This window comes from Oryctolagus cuniculus, chromosome 7 (assembly GCF_051225735.1).
Source record: "Oryctolagus cuniculus isolate XC-2025 breed Fujian yellow rabbit chromosome 7, ASM5122573v1, whole genome shotgun sequence".
NCBI lineage: Eukaryota > Metazoa > Chordata > Mammalia > Lagomorpha > Leporidae > Oryctolagus > Oryctolagus cuniculus.
Genome location: NC_142873.1, coordinates 105,231,340 through 105,244,213, shown reverse-complemented (window position 1 = coordinate 105,244,213; position 12,874 = coordinate 105,231,340). Strand labels below are relative to the sequence as shown.

The 12,874-nt window shown below is 43.3% G+C and overlaps 1 long non-coding RNA gene across 2 annotated transcripts in view; it reads left to right on the top strand.

Annotated features, from left to right (window-relative positions):
- LOC149125668 (uncharacterized) overlaps positions 1-9,481 on the top strand; it is a 52,305-nt gene extending 42,824 nt beyond the window's left edge. Inside the window, exon 3 of one of the 2 annotated variants that reach the window (XR_016237286.1) lies at positions 8,028-9,481. This is a non-coding gene — a long non-coding RNA (uncharacterized LOC149125668). The remainder of the gene's footprint in view (positions 1-8,027) is intronic. The other variant, XR_016237285.1, reaches the window with a different exon arrangement.
- Positions 9,482-12,874: the final 3,393 nt, after the last annotated feature.

The following is a 12,874-nucleotide window of genomic DNA, read 5'->3' as shown; positions in this document are numbered from 1 at the left end:
CATATAGGACTTCAGAGGAATTGCAATTTCCATTTGTGAAACTCTGAAAGGGTACATGGTGTGTGTGTTTCCATATTCCTCTTTATACTAGACAAGTATTCTTGAATTTAGGGTATATTTCTTAGTTTTAAAAAGTTTCTGGGAGGTTAGTGTTTGATCTAGAACCTAAGACATTGGTTAAAAAACTCTCTCCACACATCAGATTGTGTAGCTTCAATACCTGGCCCTAGCTCCCAACTCTAGCTTCTGGCTCATGTAGACACTGGGAGACAGTGGTGATGGTTCAAGTAACTGAGTCTCTGCCCCCATGTGGAAAACTTGAATTAAGTTCCTGGCTCCTGGTTTTGATCCCCAATCCATGACCCTTTCAGGCATCTGAATGAACCAGAGGTTAGGCTCTCTCTCTCCATCTCTTCAAAAAGATTTTTTTTCCTACTCTACCCATGAAAACATTGTTGTCATTTAATGTTTGTTCTTCATCTTGCTCAAAGTCTTAATACACCTAGGCAGACCATTGAAGATTAAGGTAGATTTATTCTACTCAGAGTAAACACAGTGATTAATGGTGACAATTAGTGTAACAGGGCAAATGAATGTCTATGTAAGGCTGTTATCCACTCATTTTATTATCAGTAATTTCTATCCATTAGTGAGAATTCTAATTTTCTTTAAGTTAATGCTGAAGTCTCTTCCTAACTGAAAGCAGAAATGTATTAATTCAGCAAATATTCATTACATGTAGACCCAATGTGTATTTATCATTGTTCTTGGCACTGCAGATCCCAGTGTGGGCCACACAGACATGGTTCCTTGAGTGTAACAAAAGCACCAGTAATGATTATGTGACTGTTCCTAGCTCTACCACAAATCCCTAGCCCGTAAGCCTTGACACTGTCAGGTGGTTTCCCATCAATACCCTTTCCCTCCTCCTATCTGTTTTCTCTCCTTTAAAAGTTGGCCTCTGTATAATACTCATAGCTTAGAGTTAAATTGTTTACTTTGACAGATTCAAATCCCCCGAATTTTAGTGACTTTCAGCAAGACTTTCTTGTTTGAAAACATTCTGTGCTGAGTCTGGGCTGCTTTGGGGGGCATTGTGTTCAAGGTGTAGGCTCAAGATGTCAAGCATTTTGTGTTTATGACACTTAAAGTCAAGACTTGCTCCTACAATTCCCAGTGCAGGGGAATTACAGCTACAGAGCTGTCAGTAACATTTTCTTGGTGAAGAAAATTATGTGACTCCTTATAACATCAAGAGAGGTGGCAAAGGGCAATTCTCTGTGAGTCTGGAAGAAGTGGATCTCAAATACTGTGAATACGGGCACAGCTATGGTAGTCTAAGATACACATTATGGAGGGCTCTTACACACCACCCAACCACGCCTCTGTTCTATGCCCCCAGACAACACAGCAAGGAAGTTAGTATTTCATTTCTCCGGATGACAAAGTTTTTGTTGCTTGCTTCAGATCACTTTTGATATAAGGGGTAGAGAAAGAACTCAAGTCCTGTGCCTGACAATAGTAATGTTTAATTGCCTTACATACCTTGTGAAGGAGTGAACCATGAATATAATCCGTGCTTTTCTTTTAGTTCCCAAGCATTAGCCTAGCAAGAGTCATAAATCTTCTGGCTGGAGATGTTCCTTACTCACAGCAATAACCCTCAGCTCCAATAGGCTCCAGCACACATTTATACATTTCATTATACAGAGAGGCATTATTCAACTGTTTTATCAGTGTTTGCACATCTTCTTTCAAAACTTTTTTTTTTTTTAATTAAAAAAGTTAGAGCGAGCTCCCATCTAACCTGCGGGTTCACTCGTCAAATGCCAGCAAAGGCTAAGACTGAACCTGGGAGCAGGTGACAAATTCCAGGTCTCCCATGTGGGTGGCAGGAACCCAATTACTTGAGTCATCACTGCTGCCTCCCAGAATCTGCGTTGGAAGGAAACTGGAATCAGGAGCTGGAGCTGGGAATCGAACCCAGGTACCCCAACGAGGGATGTGGGCATCTTGGCTGCTAGACTAACCACCTGTCCCCCACAGTTTTAAAATGCTGAGAACTGCAGTCTGCTTTTGTAACTTCTGTTGTACATCCCTTCCTAATTCAAGTATTCATGGCACAGCTTTACTACGTATGGCAGGCTGAATAATGGGTTCCCAAGGATGTCCGCGTCTTAATCCTTGAGTCCTATGAATGCATTAATGGCCAGGGGGACTTTGCAGATGTGATGAATTCAAGGATCTTGACCTGAAGAATTTATCCTGGGTTATCTGGGTGACTCCAAAGTAATCACACATGTTTTTATAAAAGGGAGGGGGGAGAGCCACGGTCAGAAAAAAGGAGACGTAAGTGCAGGAGCAGGGCTTGGAGTGAGGCTCCCCGGAGAAGCGGGGAAGGGCCATGGGGGAAAGAATGCAGGGTCTTTGGAGGCTGGAAAAGCCCAGAAAATGATTCCGCCCTGGAGCCTCCAAGAGCAGCGCGGCCCTGCCCACACCATGATTTTAGCCCCATCAGATTTCATCCAACATCAGACAACTTCTGTGTTGTTTCCAGCCACTCAGGTCGTGGTTATTTGATAGAGCAGCAGCAGGAAAGGAACGCTGGGGCACACAGATGGGCAGCCTCCTGGAGAGGTGTCTCCTCCATGGCCCTGCTGGGAGGCAGCTTGGTTCTCCTCCCCGTGCAGTCCTCCTCTCCCACGTCCTTGCAGTATTCCTGATCCTTCTTCCCTCCCTTTTATTACCTGGCACGTCACAGAGCCTTTGGATAAAATGTATTTCTGACTCACATTAGAAATGAATGCAAAAAAAAAAAAAAAAAAAGAAATGACTGCAAGATACCCCATGTAATGCATTTTGGAAGAAATAAGATACAAATTTAAATTAGAGAAAGTAAGAAGCAGAAGTCCCGTGTGCTGGAGAATCAGAGTTGAGCTTGAACAGGAAGACAACCCAGTACCTTCAAACGTTATGTGTGCCCTTTTTAGATCCTACATTGAGTAAAAGGACCATAAAAAAAGACAGATGGAGAATTTGTAGTATTTCAAGTGTGATAACCTACTATGAATTATGAGGACATACTCTTGTCTTCTAGTTCTTCCTAAGATATATAACATGGTATTGTGAATATGGTCTCCCCACTTGCCATGGAACATGAGAACATACTTTTTCTTCCTAACTGTGTTTCAGTACCTATTCTCCAACTTCCCTCTCTCTCGCCCTGCCTTATCAGCCTCTAGTAATCACTACTCTGCATCCAGATCAACTGTTTTTAGCATCACATATGAGACAGAACATGCGATATTTGTATTTCTGTCTCTGGCTTATTTCATTTAATATAATGCCCACCTGTTTTATTGCAAGTAACAGGATTTCATTCTTTTATGGATGAATCATATTTCATTGGGTCTATGTATCATATTGTCTTTATCCAGCCCTAATCCCTTCTCTTGCGGAGATATTTTACTTATTTTTTAAATGTTTATATATTTGGAAAGACAAGAGAGAGTATTTTGTAGGTATGTTCCCATGAGCTGGTTCACTCCCCAAATGCTCTCAGCTGCCTGGACTTGACCCTACTGAAATCAGAAGCCAGGAATTCATCCCGCATGGGTGGCAGGAAATCCAATTACTTGGGCCGTCTCTTGCTGCCTCCCAGGATCAGCAGTGACCGGAAGCTTGAGTCAGGAGTCAGAGCAGAGAGCAAATCCAGGCACTCCAACATAGGACACAGCCATTTTAACTTCCAGGATAAATGCCTACCCCATTGAAGTATCTTTAAGCAAATCCAAGCTATCATGTCATTTGCCTCCATGATTATTCTAAATCACCTGACTTTGAGGGAGATTAAAACATTTTCTATTTTGTTAAAAGACTTAATTTATTTATTTGAAAGGCAAAGTTACAGAGAGAGAGAGGGAGACCGAGAGAGATTTTTTTTTTAAGATTATTTATTTATTTGTTTGAGAGGCAGAGTTACAGAGAGGCAGAAGCAGAGAGAGAGAGAAGTCTCCCATCTGCTGGTTCACTCCCCAAATGGCCACAATGGCTGGAGCTGGGCCAATCTGAAGCCAGGAGCCAGGAGCCTCTTCCAGGTCTCCCATGTGGGTGCAGGGGCCTAAGGATTTGGGCCATAGCAGAGAGCGGGATTGGAAGTGGAGCAGCCGGGACTCAAACTGATGCCCATATGGGATGGTGGCACTGCAGGTGGTGACTTTACCCACTATGCCACAGTGCCAGCCCCCGAGAGAGAGATCTTCTGACAGGCTCTGCCTGGTGCCCATATGGGATGTTGACATCGCAGGAGGCACCATGACGCCAGCCCCAGATTAAAACATTTTCACGTTAATAAGATTTTAAGAACACATCGGCCTTGCTGATGGTGAGCTGTCAGTGAAAAGTGAGTGGTAATAACTGAAGGCTGTGCTTCCATGAGAGGTTCACATCCGGGCTGAGAGCGGGGAATGGCAGGTAAAATCGATACCTGTGTCAGTGTGACTAAGCCACTCTCCAAGTTGTGCCCCAAGGGGCTCGGGCTCTTCTTTTAGATGACAACAGCCCTGAACTTTTAGAAAAGCAAACGTGTAGCAAGCTGGACTTGTTGCTGGTGTGTGTGAAAAGCCAGTGCCTCTCTGGAAGGTTCACACCCCCCGCCCCCAAATTTTTCCTTACAGAGTGGAAATCATCGAAGATCCGGGAGAAAAATCACACTATCTGAAAAATTAGACACACATCAGGTCATGTCTGATATCTTTCTTTTTTTTTCTTAAGATTTATTTATTTATTTGAAAAGCAGAGATACAGAGAGTGAAGGAGATACAGAATGAGAGAGAGAGAGAGATCTTGCAACCACTGGTTCACTCCCCAAATGGCCACTTCAGCTGTGGCTGGCCTAAGCTGAAGCCAGGAGCCAGGAGCTTCTTCTGTGTCTCCCACATGTGTGCAGGGGCCCAAGGACTTGGGCCATCTTCTACTGCTTCCCCAGGCCATAGCAGAGAGCTGGATCGGAAGTGGAGCAGCCTGGACTTGAACCAGCCTGCATGTGGGATGTCAGCACTGTAAGCTGAAGCCTCACCTGCTATGCCACAGCGCCGACCGCTCTTTTTCTTTTTAAGTTAATATTTATTTATTTATTTGAAGGGGAGAGTGTCAGAGACAGAGGAAGAGATCTTCCATCCGCTGATCTATTCCCCAAGTGGCTGCAATGGCTAGGGCTGGGCTAGGCTGAAGCCAGGATCCCAGAGCTCCATCCAGGTCTCCCATGAGGGGAAAGGGCTCAAGTACTTGGGCCATCCTCTGCTGCTTTCCTGGGTGCAGCTGGGATTTGAATCAGCGCTTAGATACAGGAGGTGAGCATTGCAGACAGCAGCTAAGGGCTCTGCACCACAGTGCCAACCCCAGTGACTGCTGTTTTTCTTCCAAAAGGGACAGATGCAAGTATTTTAAGAACACTTCAAAAAGTGCATGGAGGTGGGCAATCGATCTAGTGATATCAGAGAGCCTGGGTTTGAGTATTGGCTCTGCTCCTAATTCCAGCTTTCTGCTAATGTGCATTCTAGGAGGTAGCTGGTTTGAGTGATTGGGCCCCTGCCACCCACAGGAGAAACCTGGATTTATTTCCCAGCTTCTGGCTTTGGGCTCACCCAACCCTGGCTATTGTAAGCATTTGGGTCATGAACCAGTGAATAGGAGCTCACACTGTTTCTCTATGTTCTTCTGCCTCTCTAGTAAATAAGTCATTTAATTTATGGAAAATAGAATTAAAATTTATATTTATTTTGGTGCAAGTGCCCATGCACACAGAAGTATTTCAAAAAGTTCATGGAAGATGTATATTATGAAAAGATTGCCTGAATTAAAAATTTTTGCACCCAAATAATTATTTAATTCTATTTTTCCACAAAAGTTTTGAGTCCCATTGTGTGTGTTTGGGTCTGGGGCTGCGCTACGTTATTCCACAGTCATCCAGCGTGTAAAGATAACGTTTGCTGCTGTGCCATCTATTTTCTGGTAGCTGGGAGCAGTGCTCAGTCACAGCCAAGAGCGGAACAATTACCATGCTGAAAAGGTCGCCTGTAAGTGCCTCCCAGGCTCCGCGGCAGGGCTGATTTTCTCCTGATTGCAGTGTTCTAATTTCACAGGAAATTAGAACAAAGAACTACTATATTCTCTCTCACCGATAAAAACAATTTTCCCCACATGCAGTGCTAGAGTTGTAGTGTAGCAAAATGTTTGTGTAGAATTTAGTGAATGCATTTGCTTATGCATATAAAGCCATACCCACCTGTGTGAAGCTGGGGATGCATGTGCCTACCTAGGCATGGATGCATTTCAGCAAATGCTCCTGCTACATGTTGTGCTGAACATCCGGGCCCCAGGGAAGCTTGAATCTGATCTTGGTCCTTTTTTTTTTTCCTCAAGGTCACTGACAAAGAGCATCATAAAACTCAAGTTTGCTTTTCTCTAGGAGCATGCTATGCCTTGCTCCTACCTCCTCTCTCAACTCCCTCCATGGTTCTGCTTTTGCCACATATTACATCCCCTACTGATATGGTTATTGGCAGGTGATCCTGGCTGAGGTCAGAGAATCACCCGGAAAAGGATTTCTCAGGTGTCACTGATGGAAGGCCAGGCTTGGTCTCTGCCTCCTGAAGAGAGTTTTGTGTAGATCTAACATACACTCCTCCCCTGCCGCAAAGATACATAGTCCTCACCAGCAAGTTCATTGCCCAGATTCTCTACCATAAGGAAACCTATTCAACCTAGTGTTTCCAGGACTTATTTGACCTCTGATGCTGTTCACCAAATGAATTTTTCCTTTGTGTTTTGTGGAACAAACTGTGGGCATTGTCAACCCAGAGGCATCTTGAACCATTAGAGCTGTTGAGTGCGGTCTGAATGAAACAGAATAGGGATGTGCCCAAATAGCAACTACTTTTGTCGCCTTCTTTGACTTTCGGGTTATTTGAAGCTAGAATCTAAGAAGCTGAAACTCTTATAGGAAAATCGTAATGTGTTTATTGTTCCTTAGCTTTATTCAGGCTAAAGGTGGCCTTATATTTGATCTACCTGAAGTGCTCTTTCAAAAAGCAATTGATGTTAAAGTTGAGACACCTCAAGTGGCGTCACTGTGTCACACAATTCCTTGGGGGAGGGGAGAGCAGTGGTAACAATTTTTCTTCTTGTAATCACACTATAAACAACGTTCCCTGAAGATTTTCTATACTTGGGAAGGCTGTGACTATCAAGGAAGGAAACCTGATTTATTACTTTTTGAATCTCTAGTGTGAAATATACAGTAAGCACCCAATGAATGCATCATTTGGCTTCAGGTCCTATATTCATTCAACATTTGTTCTTTGGGGGAACCAAGAAGCTAATGAAGTTTTGAATATGATATCCCCAAATATGGCACCTTGGGATACTGGATTTATATGAGAGGCACACACATACATACACACACACAGAGTGAGAAAGAGGGAGAGGGAGTCACCAACCATTAGTTTACTCCCAAAATGCAAGAACACAATGATTTGAGCCATCACTGCTGCCTCCCAATGTCTGCATTGTGAGGAAGTTGGAGTCAGGAGCCTAAACTGAGTATTGAACCTGGGTATTCCAATATGGGCCTTGGGTATCTTAACTGCTAGGCTAAATGCCACTCTTAAGACATTGAATGTTATAAGCTAAAGGAATTAGAAGCGGCAGGTGCCCTAAGCAGGTCCTAAGAGTCTCATGTGGGAGTTACTTTTCCTAAACCTGCAGAAAAGGAACATCTTTATCTCTGAAGACACGAGGTTAATGGAAGGAATCTGAATAAACAGGGCTGGCTATGTTTTCACCAGTTTGACACTTTCTAGCTCATACTTTTGTCCTATCACTTTCTCCCACATCTCTACTCTTCATTGAACATAGCATAAAAAATGTTCAAGTTGAAGTACTTCAAGAAGTACTCCTTAGTCCTACAAATCTTCTGTAAAATAAATTTGTGTGCTTATCTCTCATTATTCTATCTTTTGCTGTAGAGGCCCCAGCTGAGAACTTAGAAGGACAGAAAAAAAGAGGTTTTTCTCCCTGCAAGGAAAAGCTAGAACTGAACATCGCCACTCAGAACACGGACAGCGCTGTATTTACGCCTTGTGATGCAGGACGAAGCCAGAATCGGGTTTGCAGAAGAAGCACCCTGGCCAAATGCACCCCTCCAGATTAATCCCAAAGTTACCCTGGTATTGCAGAAGAAGCTCTTCAATCAAAAAAGATTCTCAGACTTGGTTCTATGGAGCAAGATTCTCAGACAAAGACCAGTGATGACTAGTTTCATCTAATGTGATTTTATTAAGCACGGTATTTGAAGGTAGACTCTGATAGAGAGGAACACACACACAAACCCACAAAGACATGTGGCCAAAATAATAAAATAACCAATATATACTTGATTCGCCTAAAAGAATGCAAGGAAAAAGGGACACATCCAAAAATCTAAAAATAGGTTGAGCTAATAGACAGCAAGTGCCAAGATGATAGAGTCAAACACTACCACTATGTAAAATATAGATGGGCTAAAGACTCCAATTAACAGAAATATTGTGAGACTGGATACAAAAATCAAAATGTTGTTAAAATGGGGAGAAAGAGATCAGTTGAATGTGTAAGCATGGGAAAGGGTGTGTAATACAGCCACTAAGCATAAGAAAGTCATTGGCCCCTGTATTACCAGGTGGTTAGGGAGTAGAGGAGATGAGAGTCAAACCCAGTGCACTTGGTCTACCACCACATTCCTTTCCACTGTAGTGGGAATGAACCCACTTTATAATAATGTAAGAGAGAGAGTATTCCATTGAATTCAGTGATGCACAATTATTTTGTATATTAGTAAGACAAACTCTGATATGCAATCAAGTATAATCACACAACAGAATTTCAGAGATGTTAAAATATGAAAAATTGTGCTTGTTAGGATTGATGAAATTGGGACTAACTTCTTAAGAACTCAACTTAATTTCAGTCTGCATGATCCAGTTCAACTTGATTGGTACAAATTTAATAACCTCAGTACTTCTTGAAGATTTGAGGTAAATAATTAAATATAAAATCTCCTGCTGACTCCATGAATCATAAACCTTAAACTAGACTGTGACACACGTCATTGGCAATCTGCTAAGGAAATTGCAAAGAGGGAAAGGAAACTCACGCTGTTACACAGTCTAGCAAATACAGCCCACTGTCTACTTGTTAGCTGTCTTTATCCAAAGGAAAAATAAGACTCTGCTATCCTTAGGAAAAACAGAAAGTTAAATCCAGGAGGCAAGTGGTAGGCTTAGCCTCCCATAAACGCAGGACCACCAACTTTGATGTTCACATCCAGGCCTTCAAGGAACTTCTTGGGATGCAAAACTGGCAAGAGACTTACTTAGCTTTAGAAAAAGGATTTACATACATCTCAAAGAGACAGAGAAAGCATTTGAGGCATGAAGTTTTCTAAAGAAAATGTTAAATTTAAAAGAGAAAGAAAACTCTATTTCTTGGTAGAGGGAAAATTTCAAATTTAAATTTCTTTTAGGTTTATATTTATTTGTTCTTACAGAGTGTCCTCTCAGGTTGTACCAAAGTTGCAAGATTTTTTTTTTTTAAAGTTTTTTTTAATTTGAAAGGCAGAGTTACAGGGAGAGGGAGAGATTTTCTACCCTCTGATTCATTCCTTAAATGGCCACAATGCCTGGGACTGGGCCAGCTGAAGGCAGGAGCCTGAAACTCTGTCCAGATCTCCCACATGAGTGGCAGGGCCACAAACACTTAGGCCATCTTCTGATGCTTTCCCAGGCACGTTCATGGGGAGTTGAATTGGAAATGGAGTAGCTGGGACTCAAACTGGTGCCCCTAGGGGTTGCTGGCATTGCAGACAGTGGCTTAACCGATTACACCACAATGCCAGCCCCAGTTGCAAGATCTTTTAGGATACTCTATTAATTTCCTAGATTTGCTTTGACAAAATGTCACAAACAGGGGGTTTAAGATGAGAAATTGGGGATCCTACAGTTCTGGAGGCCAGAAATGCATAACCAGGATGCTGGTAGGGCCACACTCCCTCTTAAACCTCTAGGCAAGGTTAGGTTCTAGGAAACCTGCCAGAGTGCTTGGTTTATGCCACTAGCTATAATCTCAGTCTTCACATTGTCATATTCCCCCTCTCTCTGTGTCTCCTTTCTTCAAATAAGAACTCTAGTCATAATGGATTAGGGCCCACCGTCATCCAGCATGAATGCATTTTAGTTTGATCACATCTGCAAAGATGGAATTTCTTGGACTAAAGTATCTCCTTCTACCTGGTGAGGTTCATTGGCTGGGGGCTTCTGCAAAAACAAAGACATTTAGTAAAGAAAGCATGCCCATTTATTTAAATTTTATATGACATAGGAGTCTTCATTAGGAAAGGAAGCCCCAGAGAAACAGCTAAACTTGAATGTGTTTTGTAGTAGGTTTGTTAAAAAGTAGGTTGTGACAGACTATGATAGAGGAAAAAATATGAAATTAAGAGAAGTAAGGGAAATTGGCAAGGCTTTGGTTGAATTCCTCTTTGACCCATCATCTTTATTTATTTACTTATTTATTTAAAAAGCAGAGAGAGAGAGCTCTCGATATCTGTTTCCTCTGGGCACCTCCCACGTGAAGTTCCTAATGATCTCCTTAAGGGGACAGCCAGACAATCCTTCCTAGGTTTTAAGACTCATTTGAAGAGGAAAAAGCTGGTCAGGCTTGAAGAGACCTTTCTGGTTCTGAAGTTTTCTCCAGTTCCTTCCACCTAAAATATTCAGTATGCCAAGGTCATTCCCAACAAAGTCACATTCATGGGTACTGGGGATTAGGACTATCGTTTGGGGGGGCACAATTCAACACACAACGGGTGCCCAAGTGTATATGTGTATATGTGTATAAGTGTATATGTGTATGGTGGAAGGGTGTGCAGTCCTCTCCCCAAATCCACTTGAACTTCAGCACCCCTTTCACACTCAGGCATTCACACTCAGTGATTGTGTCCCATGCCACACTTGGGACCCAGGGAGCTTTCTGGGACTGTCTCTGGTCCAGAAGGCACTAATCGTGCAGGTCCTACGTGCCTGCCCTGCGGCATTCCAGAGGCTCCGGATGGTCCCCTCCCCTCTGGGGTTCTGAGACATTGTCTGGGGTTCCCTCGTTTTAGGGGCCCTAGACTTATCTGCCTGTTCACTCCTTTTCCATTCAGACCAGGCTGTCTGCTTCTGGTCTGGACAAGAGCCCTCTCCATTCATGATTCTCCAGGACAAATGAGCTCCCCTGGGGAGAGATTTTCAGGGTGATATTGCCAGATTCTTCCTCAGAGCAGGTGGCACAGAGCTGATTGCATAATTGGCTGTCAGGATGTAGATGGAATTATAGAGGCTAGAGTAAGATGTCAGACTTGTATTCCAGTTGTAAAAAAATTGAAATATGAATAAAAATGCTTTCTAATAAAAAGTCAAAGCAACAACAAAGCAGTCACTCTCTCCTCCCCAACGCTTGCCAAATCAGCGTGCGTTGCCACCACCTTTGGATGCACAGCATGAAGAACCGGCTCCTCTAGCGTCCCCCACCCCCACTCCCCTTCTTCCTGCTTATGGGGGTCAGCTTTTCTGTTTTTCCCACTGCCATTCGCTTCTTACAGACCAGCTCGCTTCCTCATGACCCACCCCCTTCTCAGATGAACACACACATCTCTCTACCCAGGTCCTTTTCTGTCTCTAATCTAATTATTTCATGAAATTCTCTTTCTCCAGACTTTGCGATGAGCTCAAAAGTGGCCCTAATTACAAATGATGAGCACAAGGACACTCTAATGACATACTGAGAAAAAGGAAAAGGAGAGCAGTGAAGTGTTCGGGGAAAATGACGCCATTACACCAATAGAGCCAGCACTTGCAAAGTCCTTCAAAGTCCTCAGAAGTTCCCCACAGAACTCTGGGGAAGTTTTTGTACGCCTCTCGATCTTGCTCTAATCACGCCTGTCCCTCTTCAAGTAGCCCTGCACAAGATGAGTCAAATCAAATGTTCACTCATACGGCTGCATCTCTGGGAAGGACATTGTGGATACTTTGTGCTGAAGAAACTGATACTCGGAGAAGAAAAGTACCGGTGGCCAATAGGGCTCACCTACTCAGCGAGTTTGTGTTTACTGTGTCCCTACTATGTGCCAGACACACAGACACTATTTTAATTAATTAATTGATTTGAAAGGCAGAGAGAGAATGATCTTTTATCCTGAGGTGTGTTCCCCCAGATGCCCACAACAGCTGTAACTAGGCCAGGTTAAGTCGGGAGCCAGGAACTCAACCTGGGTCTCCCACATGGGTAGCAAGGACCCGAGTGCTTGAGTTCCTTCCCAGGTGGCTCATTAGTAGGAAACTGAGATGGAGATTAGAGCCACGACTCAAAGCCAGGCAGTCTGAGATGGGATGCAGGTATCTCAAGTGGCATCTTAGCCGCTGTGCCAGGCACTGTGTGTGTGAGCCTTGGAACTGCAGTGATGAATAAGGCAGACGTAGCTCCTGCTCTGGCTGAGATGAGATTTTTTGAGATACAAAGGGAAGCAAATAACTAATTCAATGCCGTGTCTGCCATAAGAGGTGATGGCTTGGTGACAGGAGCACTGGAGAGTGGTACCTTGAGAAGAGGCTCTCAAGTGAGTGAGATGCACTTGGCGGCATTTTAGCCAGATTTAGAGCTGGATGATGTTTGGGCGACTCTTAGAATAACACAAAAATGTATTCTGAGTTGCAAAGAAATGACTTATAAAATGCTGGCAAACAATTTATTTTACAAGGTGAAAATGAAGCTTGTTTTCTGATGTAGTTCCCTTGAC